Here is a 25,528-nt window from a genome sequence, read left to right on the forward strand (position 1 = left end):
TATCTGGCTGGCTGGGTGAGAGTCTCTATGTTTTTGTGAAGATGTATGTCTGTTGCTTTATGGGTGGCATACTGTTTATAGTACTTGGCATAGGGGCCTGCAAGCGCACTCATAACTTGTTGAACTCAAAAGGACATCCCTCATCTTTTAAGCAAAAAGCACCATGCTTTATGGCAATCACAGGTCTAGGTACTTAGCCTTTCAAGACACTACCTAATTTTATTCACCTACATATTCACAGCATCCAATCAAATATGTTTTTATAAACCGGAGCACACCTCTATTTTAACTGTCTTTCATTTTGAAAACTGTCTCATTCAGCTCCAGCCTTCCCCTGTCTGCTACAGATGCTTCACTTCAAAATGCTTAGAGTGTGGATGATTGTGGGCCAGAGCTATGTGATTTGGGCTAGCGAGTCTGTGAAAAAGAGTGGTATTGACAGGGACTTGGGTTTGGCGAATATGGGCATAACTTGGACTTGCCTGAGAGGGTTAAAGTTGTATCAATTGTTGCCTTTGGTTAAAAGTATTGTGGATTGTCACCCCATGACCTCATGATTGTGCACTGTGGTGGCAAGGACCTAGGCACACTGACTGGGGTAGGACTGAATATCCTACTGGAGGATACCGTTGCACAATTAATGACACTTTTACCCTCACTCTGTCTTGGTATACTCCAACATATGCCAAAGGCAGAAATTAAAGTGATCAAATCAATTTTGTCCACAAATTGAAAAATCCAGAAAACATGTTAATAAAACTGTTTCTACATTTCTCAGAGACCATAACACGGGCTCTATCTGCAACAACAACCTATGTTTTGACATGCATGGACACTGTAGAAGTGATGTTGTTCACTTTACAGACAAAGGTAACAGTGTTTCTCAGCAGCCTGAAACTCTGTATCCTGTCTTATGTTTAGCTGTCACATACAATGAAAACAAAGGCTCGGCTCAGAGCCACCCTTTTGCCCAAAATGTTGACAATTTTCTTTATAAATACGTTTTAATATTCATGATGCCGCTGCGAATAGTAAAAATCAAAAGCTGAATGAATTCTTTATTCAGCCTTAGAACCCATTTATCGAGTCTGTCCTTTCTTAATTGACTGTTTGTTAGAGATGCTGATTGGTACCTTATAGTGGGACACATTGCTTCATGAAATTGAGGTTTGACACCATCTTGAGCTACAAACCCATGGATGTGCTGTTGAGGTATTTTTGGGGGTGTAGAATTTTAGGGATACCCCCGCGCCCACTCAATTTTCATCACAATACCATGGTTAAACCCCACATCCTCAATGTCCTTCTCTCAGGCTTTACTATCCACTGTGTGGACCATGCACATAAAAAGAGAGGAGGCCTTTCTGTCATGCATAACTCCTCCTGGTCCCGCACCTTAGGAAAGCCAGCAACACCCAGATCTATGGAGCTGATGGCATACTAATTCCATCTTTCTGACATGTCACATCTTTCTCCTTGCAACAACAACAAGGTGATGGGTGGAATGCTTGAATAAATCTCAGCCATTGACAATTGTTCAATGGCATTCCAAACCATAGTTTTTTGCCCACCATGTCACCTCAGTCTGGACCCAGCCATATGCAAACCAATTTTGACCCTGCTCTAATGGCAATAGTACAGTCTTAACTACCAAGCGAGTTCCTCTTAAACCAGAATACAAGTAACCTGGGAGCGTTTTAGCCCTGATAAGGTATCATCAGCCAGATATAGCTTGATTTCAGTGGCAAAATGAGTGCGGAACCCACGTCTGGGCATACCCGTCACATGTAGTGTGTCAGTTGCAACAGAAACAACATGGTGATGGATGGAATACTTGAATTAGTCTCAGCCACTGGCAGTCGCTCGGGACGTGGTAGATATGTATGTAGAGGTATGGGCTGGCTTCTGGGCCCAGTCCTTGAGTACGTGGACTGGTTTAAAGACATGACCTACCTAAATGAAGCTAAAAAGCTAATTCTATGCTGGTTGCTTATGTTGCAAGGCACATCTAAAGACCAGCTCAGATCTCAATACTGATCCCATGTGACCCTGCTCCAAGTGTATGATGTATTGGTTACCTCATTAGATACGATATGTACGAACAATGAATTAAGAGATGTGTTATTCTTTTTAGGTTCTTGCATTATATTGTGAAATATAAAATGAAATTTTCTTTATGGCACTGTTTTTCCAAATCAATTTTTTGAAAAAAAGACATAAATTCATTAACTTTGCACTCCATTGAGGGAGTGTGTTTGCCCCTCTTTAAGAAACCAGAGTGAAATTATAGTTTCAGCATAATTTTTCGCTGTTGATTTGATTGAAGACAGAAAAACACTTGGAGCTACTGAAAGGACATGGAAAAAACACCAATCTGAGTTTAAATTGCAAAAAATATGTCTAAACATATACAAAAGCATATATGCTGTTTCATCAAGTCTCAAATTGATTATAACATACCAATCCTCCTCATCCGATATGAACCAGTGGGGAAATCAAAAATTGGGCTGAATTTTCCCACCAGAAAATTATCAGTCCAATCCTTTCCTACAAGCTTCTTTCTCTGCTTCACCTAACATTCCCTTCCAACAGGTTGGCTTTACATGGGATACACCAACATCAGCTCAAATTCAAACCATTAGCCGATCCCTTTCGAGGGGTACTTGTAAAAGACATATGCAAACATCTGGACCCTTTCTGGAAAGTTCCAGACTGAAGCTCAATTGAAAAGTTATTCTGTGGACACCGAGGGCCTAATTCACAAAGGTAAATGTACACGTTTGTGTACGTTTACAATTGGTAGTCACAACAGAATTTATGAGTAGTATCTTCACGTGTGCAGAGTCTCCATACATAAAAAGATAAGACTGTGTGAGCATACCTTTGTCAATCAGGCCCAATCAATCAATCAATCATGCCATTTGTATAGCGCACTACTCACCCGGGAGGGTCTCAAGGCGCTTGGGGGGAGGGGTATGCTACTGCTCGAACAGCCAGGTCTTGAGTTGTTTCCTGAAGGCGAGATGGTCCTGGGTCAGCCGAAGGTGGATGGGTAGGGAGTTCCAAGTCTTGGCAGCCAGGTAAGAGAAGGATCTTCCTCCGGCGGTGGCTCTTCGGATGCGTGGTACGGCTGCGAGGGCGAGTCTGGTGGACCGTAGCTGGCGGGTGGGCGTGTAGAAGGTCAGGCGGTCGTTGAGGTACTTGAGGCCCAGGTCGTGGAGAGACTTGTGTGCGTGGGTGAGGAGCCGGAACGTGATCCTCTTGTCGACGGGGAGCCTCAGGTGGCTGTAGATGTGGCTGCGTCGGGGGACATCCAGGATGAGTCGGGCGGAGGCGTTCTGGATGCGCTGGAGCCTTTTCTGTAGCTTGGCTGTGGTTCCGGCGTAGAGGGCGTTTCCGTAGTCCAGTCGGCTGGTGACGAGTGCCTGGGTGACAGTCTTCCTGGTCTCGGTCGGGATCCAGCAGAAGATCTTGCGAAGCATACGCAGGGTGCTGAAGCACGATGAGGAGACGGCGTTGACTTGTCTGGTCATCGAGAGGGAGGGGTCCAGGATGAAGCCCAGGTTGCGTGCGTGGTCGGTTGGCTTGGGTGCTGTGCCCAGGGCTGGGGGCCACCAGGAGTCGTCCCAGGCGGAGGGCGAAGATCCCAGGATGAGGACTTCCGTCTTGTCCGAGTTCAGTTTCAGGCGGCTGTCCTTCATCCACTCGGCGACGTCTTCCATCCCTTCGTGTAGGCAGGTTCTGGCGGTGTCTGGGTCTCTGGTGAGGGAGAGGATCAGCTGGGTGTCGTCGGCGTAAGAGATGATGTTGAGGTTGTGCTGGCGTGCGATGGCTGCGAGAGGTTTCATGTAGATGTTGAAGAGGGTGGGGCTGAGTGAAGATCCTTGCGGGACGCCGCAGATGACTTCGGTGGCCTCGGAGCGAAACGGGGGGAGGCGGACTCTTTGTGTTCTTCCGGCGAGGAACGAGATGATCCACTCCAGTGCCCTCTCTTGGATACCGATGTTGCTGAGGCGCTGGACTAGGGTGCGGTGGCAGACCGTGTCGAACGCAGCGGAGAGGTCCAGGAGGATGAGGGCCACTGTTTCCCCCTTGTCGAGCAGGGTCCTGATGTCGTCGGTGGCTGCGATGAGGGCGGTCTCGGTGCTGTGGTTGGCTCTGAAGCCGGACTGCGAGGGGTCGAGGGATCCGTTCATCTCGAGGAAGGCGGTCAGCTGTCTGTTGACGATCTTCTCGATGACTTTAGCAGGAAAAGGGAGGAGCGAGATGGGGCGGAGGTTTTTGAGATCGGTGGGGTCCGCTGTAGGTTTCTTCAGGAGGGCGCTGATCTCGGCGTGCTTCCAGCTCTCCGGGAAGGTGGTGGTGTTGAAGGAGGCGTTGATGATGTTCCGGAGTTGGGGTGCAATGGTGGAGTCGGCCTTGTTGAAGACGTGGTGTGGGCAGGGGTCGGTCGGTGATCCGGAGTGGATGGTGTTCATCGTGCGGGCTGTGTCTTCGGTGGTCACCGTGGTCCAGGTGCGAAGGGTGGCGGTGGGGGGCGTTGGTTCGACGGTTGGGTGCGTGGGTGGGGCGCCGAAGCTGTTGTGGATGTCGGCGATCTTGCGGTGGAAGAACGAGGCGAGGGAGTCGCAGAGGTCTTGTGATGGAGTGATGTCGTTGGTGCCGGTGCTGGGGTTGGAGAACTCCTTGACGATAGTGAAGAGCTCTTTGCTGTCGGGGGCGTTGTTGTCCAGTCGTTCCTTCAGGGATTTCTTCTTGGTGGTGCGGATGAGCTGGTGGTGCTTGCGGGTAGCGCGTTTGAGGGCGGTCATGTTGTCGGTGGTCCGGTCGAGGAGCCAGGCTTTCTCGAGGGTGCGGCAGGTCTTCTTGGAGTCCTTGAGGTCGTCGGTGAACCAGGATGCCTTCTTGCTTCTGGGTCTTCTGGGAGGGTTCTTTAGTGGCGCGAGGTCGTCGGCGCAGGCGGTCAGCCACTGTGTGAAGTTGCGGGCTGCTTCGTTGGGGTCCGTTGTGTTGGCGGGTGGGCTCTGGCTGAGGGAGGTGGTGAGCTGGTCTGCGGTGATCTTGCTCCAATTTCTGTGAGGTACCTGTTGCGGGTGGTGGTGGGTCATGGATCTTTTGAAGCTGAAGTGGACGCAGCTGTGGTTGGTCCAGTGGAGTCCGGTGGCGTGGCTGAAGGTGATGTACTTGCTGGAAGAGAAGACGGGATCAAGCGTGTGGCCGGCGTAGTGGGTAGGGGTGTTGACCAGTTGCTTGAGTCCGAGGTTGGCGAGGTTTTCCAGCAGGGCGGTGGTGTTGCGGTCCTTGTTGTTCTCCAGGTGGAAGTCGAGGTCCCCGAGGAGGATGTAGTCAGTGGAGGGGAGGGCGTGCGGGCTGATGAAGTCTGTGATGTCTTCGCTGAATTGTGTGCGTGGTCCCGGGGGTCTGTAGACGAGGGTGCCTCTGAGGGTCGTCTTAGGGCCGGTGTGAATCTGGAAGTGGAGATATTCGGCTGCGGCGAAGGAGTCGTTGGCGTCGGTCGTGATGCGGATGGTGTTCCTGTGGACGATGGCGATGCCACCTCCGGTCTGGTTGATGCGGTCCCTCCTGATGATCTTGTACCCGTCCGGGATGGCGATGTCGGGTGCAGAGGAGGCGTTCATCCAGGTTTCCGTGAGGAAGGCGACGTCCGGTGATGTAGCGTCGAGGAGGTTCCAGAGTTCCACGGCGTGTCTGTGGACGGAGCGGGTGTTGATCAGGATGCACTTGAGGTGGTTGCTGCTGGTGTTTGTCTTGGCGGGTGCGGGGCAGGTTCGGAGGCAGGTGAACTTGCAGGTGCAGCAGGTGAAGGGTCCGTGGGTGCGTCTCGGGGTGGCTTGGCAGCAGGCGTGGGTCCGGCCGGCATTGAGTGCGTTGAGAGTGGCGGCGTCGTAGGTAAGTCGGGTCGTCTTGCCTCGGCGGGGAGGGCCAGGGGTCCTGGCACTGGGCGCGGGCCAGGCGCGGACGGGCGCAGACGGGCTTACCTTTGGCGCACCTTCAGCGCTCAATCGGCGCTCCCGCTGCGCGGTCGCTCTGGGGGCGTCATAAGTAAGGAGCCGGGAGGGAGGAGCAGCTGGGTGGCTGGAGCGGGGCAGCGAATGAAATCACAGGCCCAGAGTATCTAAATAATTTTGTCTAGTGTCAAGACTTCAATTCTTGCCCAAGCCCGGGAGAGTTGCATGGCCACCCTACAAAGCTATTTCTTGTTTGAAATTAACCTGCTGAATGAGTTACCCTCTAACTTCTGACCAGATTCCAGTAATAAAACTCCTGCTACAACTAGTTGACAATGCCTTCTGTATACTTCAGTGGTCGCTAGTGTATAAAGGTCTTCTTAGATCTAGCTGTGGCTTTGGTATGGTCATTCATAAGGCTCTATTTGGACTCTTAAAGATTTTAAAGGTCTAGATAGTTAGTATTGGTAGAATGGAAATTCATGGATGTCCTGACTTATTTTTGAGACCCAGAGCTCTGGGTAAGTCAGCCATTAGAGGGTTTAAGTGGCAGTTTTTGGACAGATCGAGCTTGATAAGGGAGGAAAGGGAATTGGTTAAACCTACCGTGAGAAGTTTTGTCACGTTGAGTCTAGGTAGACAGCAGTTGCAACCATATTTATCTTATATAAACAAACCTTACCATCTATTTGTCTTAATAAGATTCAAGCATAATATGGTTTCCTGGCTCCTAACATTTCCGAAAGGATTTTTTAAAGAAGGGTCATTAAGTCCCTGTCCATGTGACAACTTCCTTGAACAGAATACTCTCCATCTGATATTTTTCTGTGCTTATTATGACTCACTACGTAGGAAATGTATTATCCCCCTCCTAAGAGGTCATAACTTTGAACAAGTCAGGCCAGCACTGGCATATCTGCAAATGCTGGTGTCACCAGTGGTGTGTTTTGGGGTTGCAAGTTAGGCGCAATCAGGCGTAGGAATAGGCTATCACTGAACCATAGTGTGAACTCAGTTTTAAACTATGTTACTTAGTTACTATTTTATTCTAACCTCGTTTGATAACGGTTAAGTTCTGACCTGGCCAACTTTTATCCTAGATATTTATTTAACTCCCAGGACTGAGTAAATTTGGTTGGAGTACCTAATTCTTGTTTCTCCTACCAGGGACTGTTTGGGGGTTTGACTATGTTATATGATGTCTTAGTGCAATTTTGAGGAGGGCATCATAACTTGATGGAGTCATTTTAATGTATTTATATACTGTGCTTGAATTGTTTTGTTTTGTCATGCAATTTGATGGTTTTAATCAACCGAATAAAGTTACATTTGACGTTTTAGTAATGGTAGAAGATTTTCTGTTCTTGGCTGAATCACTTACAGCACATACAAGTTAGGAGCCTCTTTTTTGGCCCATGTTTCTCTAACAAAGTGATCTTCAAAGTTACATTTTTAGGTCTTTCCTTGGCAGCTCTTTGGGCTTTGAACACGCCCATCATTTTCCGTTTGTTATTTTATGTGCCGTTTTGACATTGTGGCTTTGCATTGGTGCATTGGTTGTATTTGTCCCTCCTTTGTGTGCTTGGTTTCCTCCCATGAAAATTGCAAAAAACACAGTTGATGGACAGAATGTAGAACAATGTCATACATTCACCCCAGTACAAGGATCTGGGCCTGAATCCATCGGTTTTTTTTGCACTCCACACCACCCTGGGTTAGACACTGGCTATATGCAAATCAGCTCTGACCCTGTGCCTCATGGGAACAGTCCAGTCCGAACTACCAAGCCATGTCTTTCCCAGACCGGAATCAAGCATCCAAGGACCGGTTTCTGGCTATCAGCCTTCATCAGCCTGCATAGCTTGACTCCAGTGGTGTGGAGAGCCTGGGACTCACGTCTGAGCATACCCAGCCCACTCGGGGTGAAAATTGCAAAAAACACAGTTGATGGACAGAATGTAGAACAATGTCATACATTCAACCCAGTACAAGGATCCGGGCCTAAATCCATCGTTTTTTTTGCACTCCACACCACCCAGGGTCAGCTCTGACCCTGTGCCTCATGGGAACAGTCCAGTCCGAACTACCAAGCCATGTCTTTCCCAGACCGGAATCAAGCATCCAAGGACCGGTTTCTGGCTATCAGCCTTCATCAGCCTGGATAGCTTGACTCCAGTGGTGTGGAGAGCCTGGGACTCACATCTGAGCATACCCAGCCCACTCGGGGTGAAAATTGCAAAAAACACAGTTGATGGACAAAATGTAGACCAATGTCATACATTCACCCCAGTACAAGGATCTGGGCCTAAATCCATCGGGTTTTTTTGTACTCCACACCACCCTGGGTTAGACACTGGCTATATGCAAATCAGCTCTGACCCTGTGCTTCATGGGAACAGTCCAGTCCGAACTACCAAGCCATGTCTTTCCCAGACCGGAATCAAGCATCCAAGGACCGGTTTCTGGCTATCAGCCTTCATCAGCCTGGATAGCTTGACTCCAGTGGTGTGGAGAGCCTGGGACTCACGTCTGAGCATACCCAGCCCACTCGGGGTGAAAATTGCAAAAAACACAGTTGATGGACAGAATGTAGAACAATGTCATACATTCACCCCAGTACAAGGATCTGGGCCTAAATCCATCGTTTTTTTTGCACTCCACACCACCCTGGGTTAGACACTGGCTATATGCAAATCAGCTCTGACCCTGTGCCTCATGGGAACAGTCCAGTCCGAACTACCAAGCATGTCTTTCCCAGACCAGAATCAAGCATCCAAGGACCGGTTTCTGGCTATCAGCCTTCATCAGCCTGGATAGCTTGACTCCAGTGGTGTGGAGAGCCTGGGACTCACGTCTGAGCATACCCAGCCCACTCGGGGTGAAAATTGCAAAAAACACAGTTGATGGACAGAATGTAGAACAATGTCATACATTCACCCCAGTACAAGGATCTGGGCCTAAATCCATCGGTTTTTTTTGCACTCCACACCACCCTGGGTTAGACACTTCCTATATGCAAATCAGCTCTGACCCTGTGCCTCATGGGAACAGTCCAGTCCGAACTACCAAGCCATGTCTTTCCCAGACCGGAATCAAGCATCCAAGGACCGGTTTCTGGCTATCAGCCTTCATCAGCCTGGATAGCTTGACTCCAGTGGTGTGGAGAGCCTGGGACTCACGTCTGAGCATACTCAGCCCACTCGGGGTGAAAAATGCAAAAAACACAGTTGATGGACAGAATGTAGAACAATGTCATACATTCACCTCAGTACAAGGATCTGGGCCTAAATCCATCGTTTTTTTTTGCACTCCACACCACCCTGGGTTAGACACTGGCTATATGCAAATCAGCTCTGACCCTGTGCCTCATGGGAACAGTCCAGTCCGAACTACCAAGCCATGTCTTTCCCAGACCGGAATCAAACATCCCAGGACCGGATTCTGGCTATCAGCCTTCATCAGCCTGGATAGCTTGACTCCAGTGGTGTGGAGAGCCTGGGACTCACGTCTGAGCATACCCAGCCCACTCGGGGTGAAAATTGCAAAAAACACAGTTGATGGACAGAATGTAGAACAATGTCATACATTCACCCCAGTACAAGGATCTGGGCCTAAATCCATCGGTTTTTTTTGCACTCCACACCACCCTGGGTTAGACACTGGCTATATGCAAATCAGCTCTGACCCTGGGCCTCATGGGAACAGTCCAGTCCGAACTACCAAGCCATGTCTTTCCCAGACCGGAATCAAGCATCCAAGGACCGGTTTCTGGCTATCAGCCTTCATCAGCCTGGATAGCTTGACTCCAGTGGTGTGGAGAGCCTGGGACTCACGTCTGAGCATACCCAGCCCACTCGGGGTGAAAATTGCAAAAAACACAGTTGATGGACAGAATGTAGAACAATGTCATACATTCACCCCAGTACAAGGATCTGGGCCAGAAACCGGTCCTTGGATGCTTGATTCCGGTCTGGGAAAGACATGCCTTGTTCTACATTCTGTCCATCCACTGTGTTTTTTGTAATTTTCACCCCGAGTGGGCTGGGTATGCTCAGACGTGAGTCCCAGGCTCTCCACACCACTGGAGTCAAGCTATCCAGGCTGATGAAGGCTGATAGCCAGAAACCGGTCCTTGGATGCTTGATTCCGGTCTGGGAAAGACATGGCTTGGTAGTTCGGACTGGACTGTTCCCATGAGGCACAGGGTCAGAGCTGATTTGCATATAGCCAGTGTCTAACCCAGGGTGGTGTGGAGTGCAAAAAAACGATGGATTTAGGCCCAGATCCTTGTACTGGGGTGAATGTATGACAGTGTTCTACATTCTTCCATCCACTATGTTTTTTGTAATTTTCACCCCGAGTGGGCTGGGTATGCTCAGACGTGAGTCCCAGGCTCTCCACACCACTGGAGTCAAGCTATCCAGGCTGATGAAGGCTGATAGCCAGAAACCGGTCCTTGGATGCTTGATACCGGTCTGGGAAAGACATGGTTTGGTAGTTCGGACTGGACTGTTCCCATGAGGCACAGGGTCAGAGCTGATTTGCATATAGCCAGTGTCTAACCCAGGGTGGTGTGGAGTGCAAAAAAACGATGGATTAAGGCCCAGGTCCTTGCACTGGGGTGAATGTATGACATTGTTCTACATTCTGTCCATCCACTGTGTTTTTTGTAATTTTCACCCCAAGTGGGCTGGGTATGCTCAGACGTGAGTCCCAGGCTCTCCACACCACTGGAGTCAAGCTATCCAGGCTGATGAAGGCTGATAGCCAGAAACCGGTCCTTGGATGCTTGATTCGGTCTGCGAAAGACATGGCTTGGTAGTTCGGACTGGACTGTTCCCATGAGGCACAGGGTCAGAGCTGATTTGCATATAGCCAGTGTCTAACCCAGGGTGGTGTGGAGTGCAAAAAAACGATGGATTTAGGCCCAGATCCTTGTACTCGGGTGAATGTATGACATTGTTCTACATTCTGTCCATCCACTGTGTTTTTTGTAATGTTCACCCCGAGTGGGCTGGGTATGCGCAGACGTGAGTCCCAGGCTCTCCACACCACTGGAGTCAAGCTATCCAGGCTGATGAAGGCTGATAGCCAGAAACCGGTCCTTGGATGCTTGATTCCGGTCTGGGAAAGACATGGCTTGGTAGTTCGGACTGGACTGTTCCCATGAGGCACAGGGTCAGAGCTGATTTGCATATAGCCAGTGTCTAACCCAGGGTGGTGTGGAGTGCAAAAAAACTATGGATTTAGGCCCAGATCCTTGTACTGGGGTGAATGTATGACATTGTTCTACATTCTGTCCATCCACTGTGTTTTTTGTAATTTTCACCCCGAGTGGGCTGGGTATGCTCAGACGTGAGTCCCAGGCTCTCCACACCACTGGAGTCAAGCTATCCAGGCTGATGAAGGCTGATAGCCAGAAACCGGTCCTTGGATGCTTGATTCCGGTCTGGGAAAGACATGGCTTGGTAGTTCGGACTGGACTGTTCCCATGAGGCACAGGGTCAGAGCTGATTTGCATATAGCCAGTGTCTAACCCAGGGTGGTGTGGAGTGCAAAAAAACGATGGATTTAGGCCCAGATCCTTGTACTGGGGTGAATGTATGACATTGTTCTACATTCTGTCCATCCACTGTGTTTTCTGTAATTTTCACCCCGAGTGGGCTGGGTATGCTCAGACGTGAGTCCCAGGCTCTCCACACCACTGGAGTCAAGCTATCCAGGCTGATGAAGGGTGATAGCCAGAAACCGGTCCTTGGATGCTTGATTCCGGTCTGGGAAAGACATGGCTTGGTAGTTCGGACTGGACTGTTCCCATGAGGCACAGGGTCAGAGCTGATTTGCATATAGCCAGTGTCTAACCCAGGGGGGTGTGGAGTGCAAAAAAACGATGGATTTAGGCCCAGATCCTTTAACTTGAGTAAATGTATGACATTGTTCTACATTCTGTCCATCCACTGTGTTTTTTGTAATTTTCACCCCGAGTGGGCTGGGTATGCTCAGACGTGAGTCCCAGGCTCTCCACACCACTGGAGTCAAGCTATCCAGGCTGATGAAGGCTGATAGCCAGAAACCGGTCCTTGGATGCTTGATTCTGGTCTGGGAAAGACATGGCTTGGTAGTTCGGACTGGACTGTTCCCATGAGGCACAGGGTCAGAGCTGATTTGCATATAGCCAGTGTCTAACCCAGGGTGGTGTGGAGTGCAAAAAAACGATGGATTTAGGCCCAGATCCTTCTACTGGGGTGAATGTATGACCTTGTTCTACATTCTGTCCATCCACTGTGTTTTTTGTAATTTTCACCACGAGTGGGCTGGGTATGCTCAGATGTGAGTCCCAGGCTCTCCACACCACTGGAGTCAAGCTATCCAGGCTGATGAAGGCTGATAGCCAGAAACCGGTCCTTGGATGCTTGATACCGGTCTGGGAAAGACATGGTTTGGTAGTTCGGACTGGACTGTTCCCATGAGGCACAGGGTCAGAGCTGATTTGCATATAGCCAGTGTCTAACCCAGGGTGGTGTGGAGTGCAAAAAAACGATGGATTAAGGCCCAGGTCCTTGCACTGGGGTGAATGTATGACATTGTTCTACATTCTGTCCATCCACTGTGTTTTTTGTAATTTTCACCCCAAGTGGGCTGGGTATGCTCAGACGTGAGTCCCAGGCTCTCCACACCACTGGAGTCAAGCTATCCAGGCTGATGAAGGCTGATAGCCAGAAACCGGTCCTTGGATGCTTGATTCGGTCTGCGAAAGACATGGCTTGGTAGTTCGGACTGGACTGTTCCCATGAGGCACAGGGTCAGAGCTGATTTGCATATAGCCAGTGTCTAACCCAGGGTGGTGTGGAGTGCAAAAAAACGATGGATTTAGGCCCAGATCCTTGTACTCGGGTGAATGTATGACATTGTTCTACATTCTGTCCATCCACTGTGTTTTTTGTAATGTTCACCCCGAGTGGGCTGGGTATGCGCAGACGTGAGTCCCAGGCTCTCCACACCACTGGAGTCAAGCTATCCAGGCTGATGAAGGCTGATAGCCAGAAACCGGTCCTTGGATGCTTGATTCCGGTCTGGGAAAGACATGGCTTGGTAGTTCGGACTGGACTGTTCCCATGAGGCACAGGGTCAGAGCTGATTTGCATATAGCCAGTGTCTAACCCAGGGTGGTGTGGAGTGCAAAAAAACTATGGATTTAGGCCCAGATCCTTGTACTGGGGTGAATGTATGACATTGTTCTACATTCTGTCCATCCACTGTGTTTTTTGTAATTTTCACCCCGAGTGGGCTGGGTATGCTCAGACGTGAGTCCCAGGCTCTCCACACCACTGGAGTCAAGCTATCCAGGCTGATGAAGGCTGATAGCCAGAAACCGGTCCTTGGATGCTTGATTCCGGTCTGGGAAAGACATGGCTTGGTAGTTCGGACTGGACTGTTCCCATGAGGCACAGGGTCAGAGCTGATTTGCATATAGCCAGTGTCTAACCCAGGGTGGTGTGGAGTGCAAAAAAACGATGGATTTAGGCCCAGATCCTTGTACTGGGGTGAATGTATGACATTGTTCTACATTCTGTCCATCCACTGTGTTTTCTGTAATTTTCACCCCGAGTGGGCTGGGTATGCTCAGACGTGAGTCCCAGGCTCTCCACACCACTGGAGTCAAGCTATCCAGGCTGATGAAGGGTGATAGCCAGAAACCGGTCCTTGGATGCTTGATTCCGGTCTGGGAAAGACATGGCTTGGTAGTTCGGACTGGACTGTTCCCATGAGGCACAGGGTCAGAGCTGATTTGCATATAGCCAGTGTCTAACCCAGGGGGGTGTGGAGTGCAAAAAAACGATGGATTTAGGCCCAGATCCTTTAACTTGAGTAAATGTATGACATTGTTCTACATTCTGTCCATCCACTGTGTTTTTTGTAATTTTCACCCCGAGTGGGCTGGGTATGCTCAGACGTGAGTCCCAGGCTCTCCACACCACTGGAGTCAAGCTATCCAGGCTGATGAAGGCTGATAGCCAGAAACCGGTCCTTGGATGCTTGATTCTGGTCTGGGAAAGACATGGCTTGGTAGTTCGGACTGGACTGTTCCCATGAGGCACAGGGTCAGAGCTGATTTGCATATAGCCAGTGTCTAACCCAGGGTGGTGTGGAGTGCAAAAAAACGATGGATTTAGGCCCAGATCCTTCTACTGGGGTGAATGTATGACCTTGTTCTACATTCTGTCCATCCACTGTGTTTTTTGTAATTTTCACCACGAGTGGGCTGGGTATGCTCAGATGTGAGTCCCAGGCTCTCCACACCACTGGAGTCAAGCTATCCAGGCTGATGAAGGCTGATAGCCAGAAACCGGTCCTTAGATGCTTGATTCCGGTCTGGGAAAGACATGGCTTGGTAGTTCGGACTGGACTGTTCCCATGAGGCACAGGGTCAGAGCTGATTTGCATATAGCCAGTGTCTAACCCAGGGTGGTGTGGAGTGCAAAAAAACGATGGATTTAGGCCCAGATCCTTGTACTGGGGTGAATGTATGACATTGTTCTACATTCTGTCCATCCACTGTGTCTTTTGTAATTTTCACCCCGAGTGGGCTGGGTATGCTCAGACGTGAGTCCCAGGCTCTCCACACCACTGGAGTCAAGCTATCCAGGCTGATGAAGGCTGATAGCCAGAAACCGGTCCTTGGATGCTTGATTCCGGTCTGGGAAAGACATGGCTTGGTAGTTCGGACTGGACTGTTCCCATGAGGCACAGGGTCAGAGCTGATTTGCATATAGCCAGTGTCTAACCCAGGGTGGTGTGGAGTGCAACAAAACTATGGATTTAGGCCCAGATCCTTGTACTGGGGTGAATGTATGACAGTGTTCTACATTCTTCCATCCACTATGTTTTTTGTAATTTTCACCCCGAGTGGGCTGGGTATGCTCAGACGTGAGTCCCAGGCTCTCCACACCACTGGAGTCAAGCTATCCAGGCTGATGAAGGCTGATAGCCAGAAACCGGTCCTTGGATGCTTGATACCGGTCTGGGAAAGACATGGCTTGGTAGTTCGGACTGGACTGTTCCCATGAGGCACAGGGTCAGAGCTGATTTGCATATAGCCAGTGTCTAACCCAGGGTGGTGTGGAGTGCAAAAAAACGATGGATTAAGGCCCAGATCCTTGCACTGGGGTGAATGTATGACATTGTTCTACATTCTGTCCATCCACTGTGTTTTTTGTAATTTTCACCCCAAGTGGGCTGGGTATGCTCAGACGTGAGTCCCAGGCTCTCCACACCACTGGAGTCAAGCTATCCAGGCTGATGAAGGCTGATAGCCAGAAACCGGTCCTTGGATGCTTGATTCGGTCTGCGAAAGACATGGCTTGGTAGTTCGGACTGGACTGTTCCCATGAGGCACAGGGTCAGAGCTGATTTGCATATAGCCAGTGTCTAACCCAGGGTGGTGTGGAGTGCAAAAAAACGATGGATTTAGGCCCAGATCCTTGTACTCGGGTGAATGTATGACATTGTTCTACATTCTGTCCATCCACTGTGTTTTTTGTAATGTTCACCCCGAGTGGGCTGGGTATGCGCAGACGTGAGTCCCAGGCTCTCCACACCACTGGAGTCAAGCTATCCAGGCTGATGAAGGCTGATAGCCAGAAACCGGTCCTTGGATGCTTGATTCCGGTCTGGGAAAGACATGGCTTGGTAGTTCGGACTGGACTGTTCCCATGAGGCACAGGGTCAGAGCTGATTTGCATATAGCCAGTGTCTAACCCAGGGTGGTGTGGAGTGCAAAAAAACGATGGATTTAGGCCCAGATCCTTGTACTGGGGTGAATGTATGACATTGTTCTACATTCTGTCCATCCACTGTGTTTTTTGTAATTTTCACCCCGAGTGGGCTGGGTATGCTCAGACGTGAGTCCCAGGCTCTCCACACCACTGGAGTCAAGCTATCCAGGCTGATGAAGGCTGATAGCCAGAAACCGGTCCTTGGATGCTTGATTCCGGTCTGGGAAAGACATGGCTTGGTAGTTCGGACTGGACTGTTCCCATGAGGCACAGGGTCAGAGCTGATTTGCATATAGCCAGTGTCTAACCCAGGGTGGTGTGGAGTGCAAAAAAACGATGGATTTAGGCCCAGATCCTTGTACTGGGGTGAATGTATGACATTGTTCTACATTCTGTCCATCCACTGTGTTTTCTGTAATTTTCACCCCGAGTGGGCTGGGTATGCTCAGACGTGAGTCCCAGGCTCTCCACACCACTGGAGTCAAGCTATCCAGGCTGATGAAGGGTGATAGCCAGAAACCGGTCCTTGGATGCTTGATTCCGGTCTGGGAAAGACATGGCTTGGTAGTTCGGACTGGACTGTTCCCATGAGGCACAGGGTCAGAGCTGATTTGCATATAGCCAGTGTCTAACCCAGGGTGGTGTGGAGTGCAAAAAAACGATGGATTTAGGCCCAGATCCTTTAACTTGAGTAAATGTATGACATTGTTCTACATTCTGTCCATCCACTGTGTTTTTTGTAATTTTCACCCCGAGTGGGCTGGGTATGCTCAGACGTGAGTCCCAGGCTCTCCACACCACTGGAGTCAAGCTATCCAGGCTGATGAAGGCTGATAGCCAGAAACCGGTCCTTGGATGCTTGATTCTGGTCTGGGAAAGACATGGCTTGGTAGTTCGGACTGGACTGTTCCCATGAGGCACAGGGTCAGAGCTGATTTGCATATAGCCAGTGTCTAACCCAGGGTGGTGTGGAGTGCAAAAAAACGATGGATTTAGGCCCAGATCCTTCTACTGGGGTGAATGTATGACCTTGTTCTACATTCTGTCCATCCACTGTGTTTTTTGTAATTTTCACCACGAGTGGGCTGGGTATGCTCAGATGTGAGTCCCAGGCTCTCCACACCACTGGAGTCAAGCTATCCAGGCTGATGAAGGCTGATAGCCAGAAACCGGTCCTTAGATGCTTGATTCCGGTCTGGGAAAGACATGGCTTGGTAGTTCGGACTGGACTGTTCCCATGAGGCACAGGGTCAGAGCTGATTTGCATATAGCCAGTGTCTAACCCAGGGTGGTGTGGAGTGCAAAAAAACGATGGATTTAGGCCCAGATCCTTGTACTGGGGTGAATGTATGACATTGTTCTACATTCTGTCCATCCACTGTGTCTTTTGTAATTTTCACCCCGAGTGGGCTGGGTATGCTCAGACGTGAGTCCCAGGCTCTCCACACCACTGGAGTCAAGCTATCCAGGCTGATGAAGGCTGATAGCCAGAAACCGGTCCTTGGATGCTTGATTCCGGTCTGGGAAAGACATGGCTTGGTAGTTCGGACTGGACTGTTCCCATGAGGCACAGGGTCAGAGCTGATTTGCATATAGCCAGTGTCTAACCCAGGGTGGTGTGGAGTGCAAAAAAACGATGGATTTAGGCCCAGATCCTTGTACTGGGGTGAATGTATGACATTGTTCTACATTCTGTCCATCCACTGTGTTTTTTGTAATTTTCACCCCGAGTGGGCTGGGTATGCTCAGACGTGAGTCCCAGGCTCTCCACACCACTGGAGTCAAGCTATCCAGGCTGATGAAGGCTGATAGCCAGAAACCGGTCCTTGGATGCTTGATTCCGGTCTGGGAAAGACATGGCTTGGTAGTTCGGACTGGACTGTTCCCATGAGGCACAGGGTCAGAGCTGATTTGCATATAGCCAGTGTCTAGCCCAGGGTGGTGTGGAGTGCAAAAAAACGATGGATTTAGGCCCAGATCCTTGTACTGGGGTGAATGTATGACATTGTTCTACATTCTGTCCATCCACTGTGTTTTTTGTAATTTTCACCCCGAGTGGGCTGGGTATGCTCAGACGTGAGTCCCAGGCTCTCCACACCACTGGAGTCAAGCTATCCAGGCTGATGAAGGCTGATAGCCAGAAACCGGTCCTTGGATGCTTGATTCCGGTCTGGGAAAGACATGGCTTGGTAGTTCGGACTGGACTGTTCCCATGAGGCACAGGGTCAGAACTGATTTGCATATAGCCAGTGTCTAACCCAGGGTGGTGTGGAGTGCAAAAAAATGATGGATTTAGGCCCAGATCCTTGTACTGGGGTGAATGTATGACATTGTTCTACATTCTGTCCATCCACTGTGTTTTTTGTAATTTTCACCCCGAGTGGGCTGGGTATGCTCAGACGTGAGTCCCAGGCTCTCCACACCACTGGAGTCAAGCTATCCAGGCTGATGAAGGCTGATAGCCAGAAACCGGTCCTTGGATGCTTGATTCCGGTCTGGGAAAGACATGGCTTGGTAGTTCGGACTGGACTGTTCCCATGAGGCACAGGGTCAGAGCTGATTTGCATATAGCCCGTGTCTAACCCAGGGTGGTGTGGAGTGCAAAAAAACAATGGATTTAGGCCCAGATCCTTGTACTGGGGTGAATGTATGACATTGTTCTTCATTCTGTCCATCCACTGTGTTTTTTGTAATTTTCACCCCGAGTTGGCTGGGTATGCTCAGACGTGAGTCCCAGGCTCTCCACACCACTGGAGTCAAGCTATCCAGGCTGATGAAGGCTGATAGCCAGAAACCGGTCCTTGGATGCTTGATTCCGGTCTGGGAAAGACATGGCTTGGTAGTTCGGACTGGACTGTTCCCATGAGGCACAGGGTCAGAGCTGATTTGCATATAGCCAGTGTCTAACCCAGGGTGGTGTGGAGTGCAAAAAAAGGATGGATTTAGGCCCAGATCCTTGTACTGGGGTGATTGTATGACATTGTTCTACATTCTGTCCATCCACTGTGTTTTTTGTGGCTTCCTCCCATGGCAACTGGCCCTATTACATGTACCAGTTCTCTCCTGACGATTTATGCTCGTTACGGTGCACACGTTTTGTTTTTCATCTCGGCTTGTGTTTTAGGAATGTGGTGTTTCTGTGCTTGCCGAGTGAAATGCACTCATCTGGTGGCATTAGGGAACAGAAGTGAGCGGGGATGACGGTTGAGAAGAGCGGAGCTTGTGGAGGCTTGTCTTTCTCCAGGCTCCGGTTGGGGCTACAATATATACCGGTATCAAGCCAAATGTCCCTGCATGCATGTGTAAACAACGTTTTTAAAATTAAATGCTTTTGTAGCCCACGCGGTACAAAAGGGGGGTGTTTAGAGAAAACACCCCCAACCTCAGGCTACTTTCAGTACAGGTATGGATTAAAAAACACACGAGAGACTAGGTATTAGCAACTGGTCCTGTATTAAAATACATGGTATTTACCTAGCAGGAGTCATGGACCCACATACCAGCTCCCACTGAGTCGTAGGAATGTATATCATATATTCTTTCATTTCCTTGATATAGCACAGTCATTGCTTACAATTTTATCTGTGGAAATATACATATATCATTTAGTGTGTCTAAATCATGGCATCGAAATTAGCACAACATCCATGCCATGCATCCACCAACACACTCTCCCTCAGTCCGCCTGATAAGTATGCCCCAATGTCTAGCCTGCTGAACTCTCAAGGCGCGGACACACTTCAGTTTAAAACAACACTTGACATCCTCGCTATGCGGCATTAGGTACTTTGATTTCCAGCCATGCGCCAGCCACTACCGACTCCCTGAACGTGGTAACTGAGGGCCAGATGTAGGTAAATCCATTTTACCGATTTTTAAATACCGAATTTTACCGAATCGGTATTTAAAAATCGGAAAATGATATGTAGGTAAAAAATCTGTATAATTTACCGATTCGGTAAAAGTCGGTATCGGATGATCGGTAGTTACCGATCGGTATTACCGATCGGTATGTACCGATCGGCATTTACCGATCGGCATTTCCAATGCATTCCTATGGGCCTTTTGGCCCATAGGAATGCATTGGAAATACCGATCTGTAAATACCGATCGGCAAATACCGATCGGTAAATACCGATCGGTATTACAAAAAAACGTGCCGCAAACAAAAGTGAAACTTAACACAACAGCCAATCAGGTGCAACCACCCTCCCCCTTCCTCCCAGGAAGTGCCTGCCCAGCCAGCTGCAACTCATTAGAAAGTTCTGGAGACAGGCAGAGCAGAGCACACAGAGAGAGGAGCAGGGAGAGAGTTGTTTGTGTTTAAAACCCAGGAATAATGGCAAGCAGCAGTGAGAAAAAGAGAAAAATTAAGTTCAGCAACACTTAGCTTCAAGTCCTAGTTGAGGAGGTGGTCAGGGTGCACACCCAACTATTTGGGAAGCTGTCCCTCACCCTGGCTGAGTCAGCTAAGCGAAAGCTGTGGCTGCACATAGTGGAAAGGGTAAATGCAGTGGGAGTCACCAGCAGGAGCATGGAGGATTTAAAGAAAAGATTTTATGACCTCAGGAGCCAAACCAAGAAGAAGCTTGCAGAGCAGCATAAACAGGCTGGTGTCACTGGAGGAGGCAGGAATCCAGCACCCCCCCTGACTGAGCTGGAGGAGTTGGTGGCGTCTACCATCGAGCGAGACAGTGTGGTGGGACTGGGAGCAGTGGACAGCTCAGCCCGAGCCAAATCAAAAGGTAAGATGCATGCGCAGCACAACACCCCATACCAAGCAGCATCCCTTAAACCTCTGTGCACAGGCCAAGCCCAGTCCAGTACTGCTAGCACTATACAGGAGCAATGCATTATGGGAAATGTAGTCACCATATATTAGACCATGTATAACTGAACAGACATCAGCAAGGCAGTGAAAGTATTGCAGAATCATGAAAGTTAAATGTGTAAAGATTTATTTTTAGTCACTGTGACACAGTAACAATCAATGTTCATACGCTTATTTACACCTAGGGGCACCATCAGCCAGGCAAGGCACATCGACACCAGGGACTGCAGCAGCGAGGGAGGAGAGTGAGGAGGCAGGGCCAAGCCATGTGCAAGCATCACAAGATGAGGAGGACACAAGTGGCATTGCACAGGAGGAGGAGACAGACCTCACCCCCGACCTTCCACACTCCCCACACCTGTCACAATCACCTGCATTAGTATTCTCTCCGGAGACTTCCCCAGTAATGCAACAGGCTGCACCTGCAACACCACCAGCCAGGAGGCGACTCGTGGCCACACTGCCCTTGATGGAGGCAGCATTAGATCAGGCTGAGCAAACTCCACCTATGCCTCATGCTGCACTGCAGGCAAACACTCATCAAGACACCATGCACAGACGTCGCCGCATGCCCAGCACTGCAGGAGGCACTGGAGAAGGCACTGTCTTCCGGGGGCTGGAAGGAAGCATGGTGCGCATCCAGCGCATGCAGGGCAGATCCATCCAGGCATGCCACCGGCAATTCCGTGCCCTCAATCAAACTGTAGGAGAGATGGGGAAGGGCATTAATGATATAGCCAATAGCAACAGGGACATGGTAAAATCGAATGACAACCTAGCTGCTGGTATTACGTCTGCTATCACGCAGCTGTGCGATAAGAGGGACCACATCGAGAACGCAAGGCGCAGGGACACCCGCGCTACCAACAGGGCGCTGAATCGCCTTGCCACTGCCACTGCACAGCTATGCAGGAGAGGAAACAATATGCAGGAAAGCCTAACACAAAATACGGCAGAGGTCACAAGGGGCATAGCCAAAATAACCAGTGCCCTAGAGGCAATGATGATCACTAATGCTGCTCACAATCCTGCCCTGGATGTGGCTGAAGGAGAGGACAGTAGTAGCCGCAGCAGCTTGGGTAGTGCTGTGGTGCCTGCTCGTAGGAGCCGGAGGCGCGCAGCTGAGCCTTCAAGCCTGGAGGAAGGCAGTGGGGATAATCCCAGTGTGTCTGGGAAGCGGCAGAAAAAGTGACTCTCCAATTTTGGGTGAAGTAACCCTGGACATGTTGTCCCCACCTTTGTACATTTTGATTTGTTGCACCTAAGTGCTGTAAGTTCGTGCCAACAGATAAATACTTTACTTCCATTCACAACCTGTCTGTGTGTCATTACTTACTCAGAAATAGTTGCTTGTTATTTCCTCACGCCTGTATCTCCCATCACTTGGTGTTGTGACTCCAGCAGGTTGTATGTCAGGCACGGCATTGTCGTCGTCATGATCCTCGTAGTCTGACAACTCCACCTCTGTACCCTTTCTCACAGCCAAGTTGTGCAACATGGCACAGGCAGCTATGATTTTGCAGCATGTTGTGGGGGTATACTGCCTTGCGCCTCCACTCTTGTGAAGGCATCTAAATCTGCTCTTCCAGATGCCAAATGTCCGTTCTACCACATTCCTTGTACTTTTGTGTGCCCGGTTATACCTCCTTTGGCTGGGTGTGGAGGGGTTGAGGTAGGGAGTGAGGATAAAAGAACGTAGGGCATATGCACTGTCTCCTAAAAGGGAAATGGGAATACATTACTCACATGCATACTTGTAAATCTCACTGCAATATGTGTGAATGCTGTCGCAGACTCTGTCTTACCTAGGAGGTATCCTTCGCCAAATTCCCCTGCTGACAGCCGTTCATAGATGCCGCTGTTCTGAAATATATAGGAGTCATGTGTACTTCCAGGGAATTTAGCTACAAGGTCTGTGATGACGTACTTTGCATCACAAATCACCTGGACGTTGATGGTGTGGCTTGACTTCCTATTGCGGTAAATGTATTCTGTGGCAGCAGGGGGACAAATGGGGATGTGTGTCCCATCAATGCATCCGATGATATGGGGAAATCTTGCCATCTGGTAGAAGTCTGATTTCGTTTGTACCAGTTCAGCATGGGTGGATGGAAATGAAATGTAATGCTCCATCCTGTGCAACATGGCGTCAAGGAATTTGTGAAAAAACCTTGAGAGGCTGCTCTGGGTCACCCCTCCCACCACAGCAACCACGCTCTGGTAGCTCCCTGACGCCAGCAGGTGGAGGCTGCACAGCACCTGTACATGTGTTGGAATTGCATGTGCCCTTGGGGTGGGGTGCTCCAACAGTGGTTTAAGGTCCCTGATGAGCTCCATGATGGTGTCTGGAGCCAACCTGTACCTTTGTAGTATCTCCTCCTCTGTCAGCATGAACAGGGTGACCGTCTGCCTGTAGACCTGCTCCTGTCTCAGCCATTCCCTCTCTCCTTCCTCCCATAGCCATAGACGTCTTGCTATTACATAGAATGCCGCCATTGTGCAAACTGAATTGCATTTTGGGTCCTTTTTTATAGGCTGCACCTGGTTACCACCTGATTTGAATCCATGGTAAATACCGACCCTCAAAATCGGTATTTCTGAGCCTCCCTACATCTCAATGTTCAATTTTACCTATCCTTATTTACCGATCGGTAACATTACCGATCGGTAACATTACCAATCGGCAACATTACCGATCGGCAACATTACCTATCCTTATTTACCGATCGGTAACATTACCGATCGGTAACATTACCGATCGGTAACATTACCGCTAGGTAAAATTCCGTTATCGGTATTTTACTGATCGGTAAATTTACCGATCGGTAAATTTACCGATTCAGCCTATTTTTGGTCACCTACATACCGAACGCTCAATACAGGTCGGTAACGGCCGAAAATCGGTATTTTCGGCCGTTACCGACCGGTAACGGCCTACCTACATCTGGCCTCGAGTGATGTATTACTCACTCTACTTCACCCTCATTCACAGCCTCATAACTATTCCAAGGGGCTTCAATATTCCTGCCGCCATCGTTCACAACCAACACACTCTTACCGCTCCTCCCCAGGGACTTTAAGTGGTAGTTCAACCCGGCACGCCGTACACGGGCAGATCTCATCTATTTAAACAAGACACGCTCTGACTCCATGCGCGTCTTGACGTATCTCAATCACATGACCCCGTTGCGTGCTCCTCAGCATTAGAGAAAGCGCGGGCGCCAACATTGGGCAGACTCACAGTTCGGAATAAAAGTGACAAGGTTGTGTGTGAGTCTAGCCCAATTTTAATAGAGACTTCTTTAGTCTCAGTTTCTCACTGGGTCCTGATTCTTTCTTCTACACTTTTCCTTCACTGGACACATTTCTTTTTTCATTTGAGAAAGTTATCGTTGATGACAAAAACATGGAGAAGCTGGTGTTACATTTAGAGCCTGAGCTCTGCTCTCCACCTATTCTGTTCCCTGCGGATTTCAGATCATTATCAAACAAAGGAGTCTCTTGGAAGGCCGGTCGGTGATGGCTGGTACTGCCTGCGAGTTTAGATTTTTTTTCTCACACTGAGGTTGAGGGCAAAATTGGAGAGCCCGATAGGGACCAGTCTTGGCACTTGGTTTTTTAGAACTGCCACTGCTGAGCACCGGCAGGACCCATCCTACTTAAAGCTGTGCCACTTCCGATTCAGTTGTGAGCTATTACAACCTGTGAGCTATAATAACCTGATATTTACAGCACTTAAAGACTGAAATACAGCAGCATGAAGTGTGTTTTGGAAAACAGCTGCAACAATGATTATACAATATTATTACTACGATTAGACGGGGTCCTGCTGACATAGGGATGACGTCAGCCGGGTGTTGTGCATCAGTATTGAATGAAGCACTGTTGCTGATGCAGCGACCAGCTGAATATGATTGAAATGTTTATTGTGGACGGGTAGTTTCAAAGCTCATCTTTGCTTCTGTCTGTTTTGCAGCTGCGGTGACCCTGGATCCGGACACTGCAAATCGGTGGCTCATCCTGTCTGAGGATGGAAGGAGCATCAGGCTGGGAGACAGAGCTCGATATGTGGCTGACACGCCCCAGAGATTCAGTCCTATTGTCATTGTCCTGGGGAGAGAGAGGCTGAGCTCTGGGAGGCTTTACTGGGAGGTGGAGGTGGGGGACAAGACGGCCTGGGTGTGTGTGATGAGGCTGTGAACAGGACCGGAAAGATCATACTAACACCTAAGAATGGATACTGGGCAGTGTGGCTCAGAGAAGGAAAATACAAAGCTCTCACCTCCCCTTCTACCCTCCTGAACCCCTGTGTTCCTCCCAGGGCTGTGGGTCTCTTCCTGGAATATGAGGCGGGCAGGCTCACAGTGTACAATGTGGATGACCGGTCTCTGCTCTTCACCTTCTCTGGGGTCTCCTTCCCCTCAACCCTGCGGCCCTTCTTCAATCCATGTACTAATGACGGAGGGAGGAATGCGGGGACGCTGCGGATCCTGCAAGTGAAACAAAAGTGAGAACAACTCTCAGCACAGCTTAGTAATCATATATTCTGGGACTCACTACAACCACAGCGTATCCAGTGCCCCCCACCACATATTGTTTCTATTCATTGTTTTAAGCTGCTAGAAAGTCACATTAGCACAGAAGTATAGTTTCTATATCCGTCTCTGTTTACACTCCAATCATCCACTAAACTGGAAACCAACAAACATTTGTTTCAGAAGCTGTGCGGCGCAGGACCAGTGTTGCCTCTTTGTACTTGAGTGTTGCTGAGCACGGGCCAGTAAGTGCGGAGTACGTCTGCCCACTGCCCCCCTCCCATCCACCTGCATGCCCCTAGAATACAGCTCTCTTCCCATTCAGGGACACTGTGGTGCGTGAGGATGCAGCCCACACTTTTCAGGGGCATTGTTCAATGGAGCTCACCCCCCTTATTCCTCTTTAGTATTGAGGAG

The 25,528-nt window shown here is 49.5% G+C and overlaps 1 pseudogene; it reads left to right on the forward strand.

The window, feature by feature from the left end:
* The window catches only part of LOC144753955 (E3 ubiquitin-protein ligase TRIM39-like), a 487,783-nt pseudogene extending 462,696 nt beyond the window's left edge, over positions 1 to 25,087 (forward strand).
* Positions 25,088 to 25,528: the final 441 nt, after the last annotated feature.

Source organism: Lissotriton helveticus, chromosome 5_1 (assembly GCF_964261635.1).
Source record: "Lissotriton helveticus chromosome 5_1, aLisHel1.1, whole genome shotgun sequence".
NCBI lineage: Eukaryota > Metazoa > Chordata > Amphibia > Caudata > Salamandridae > Lissotriton > Lissotriton helveticus.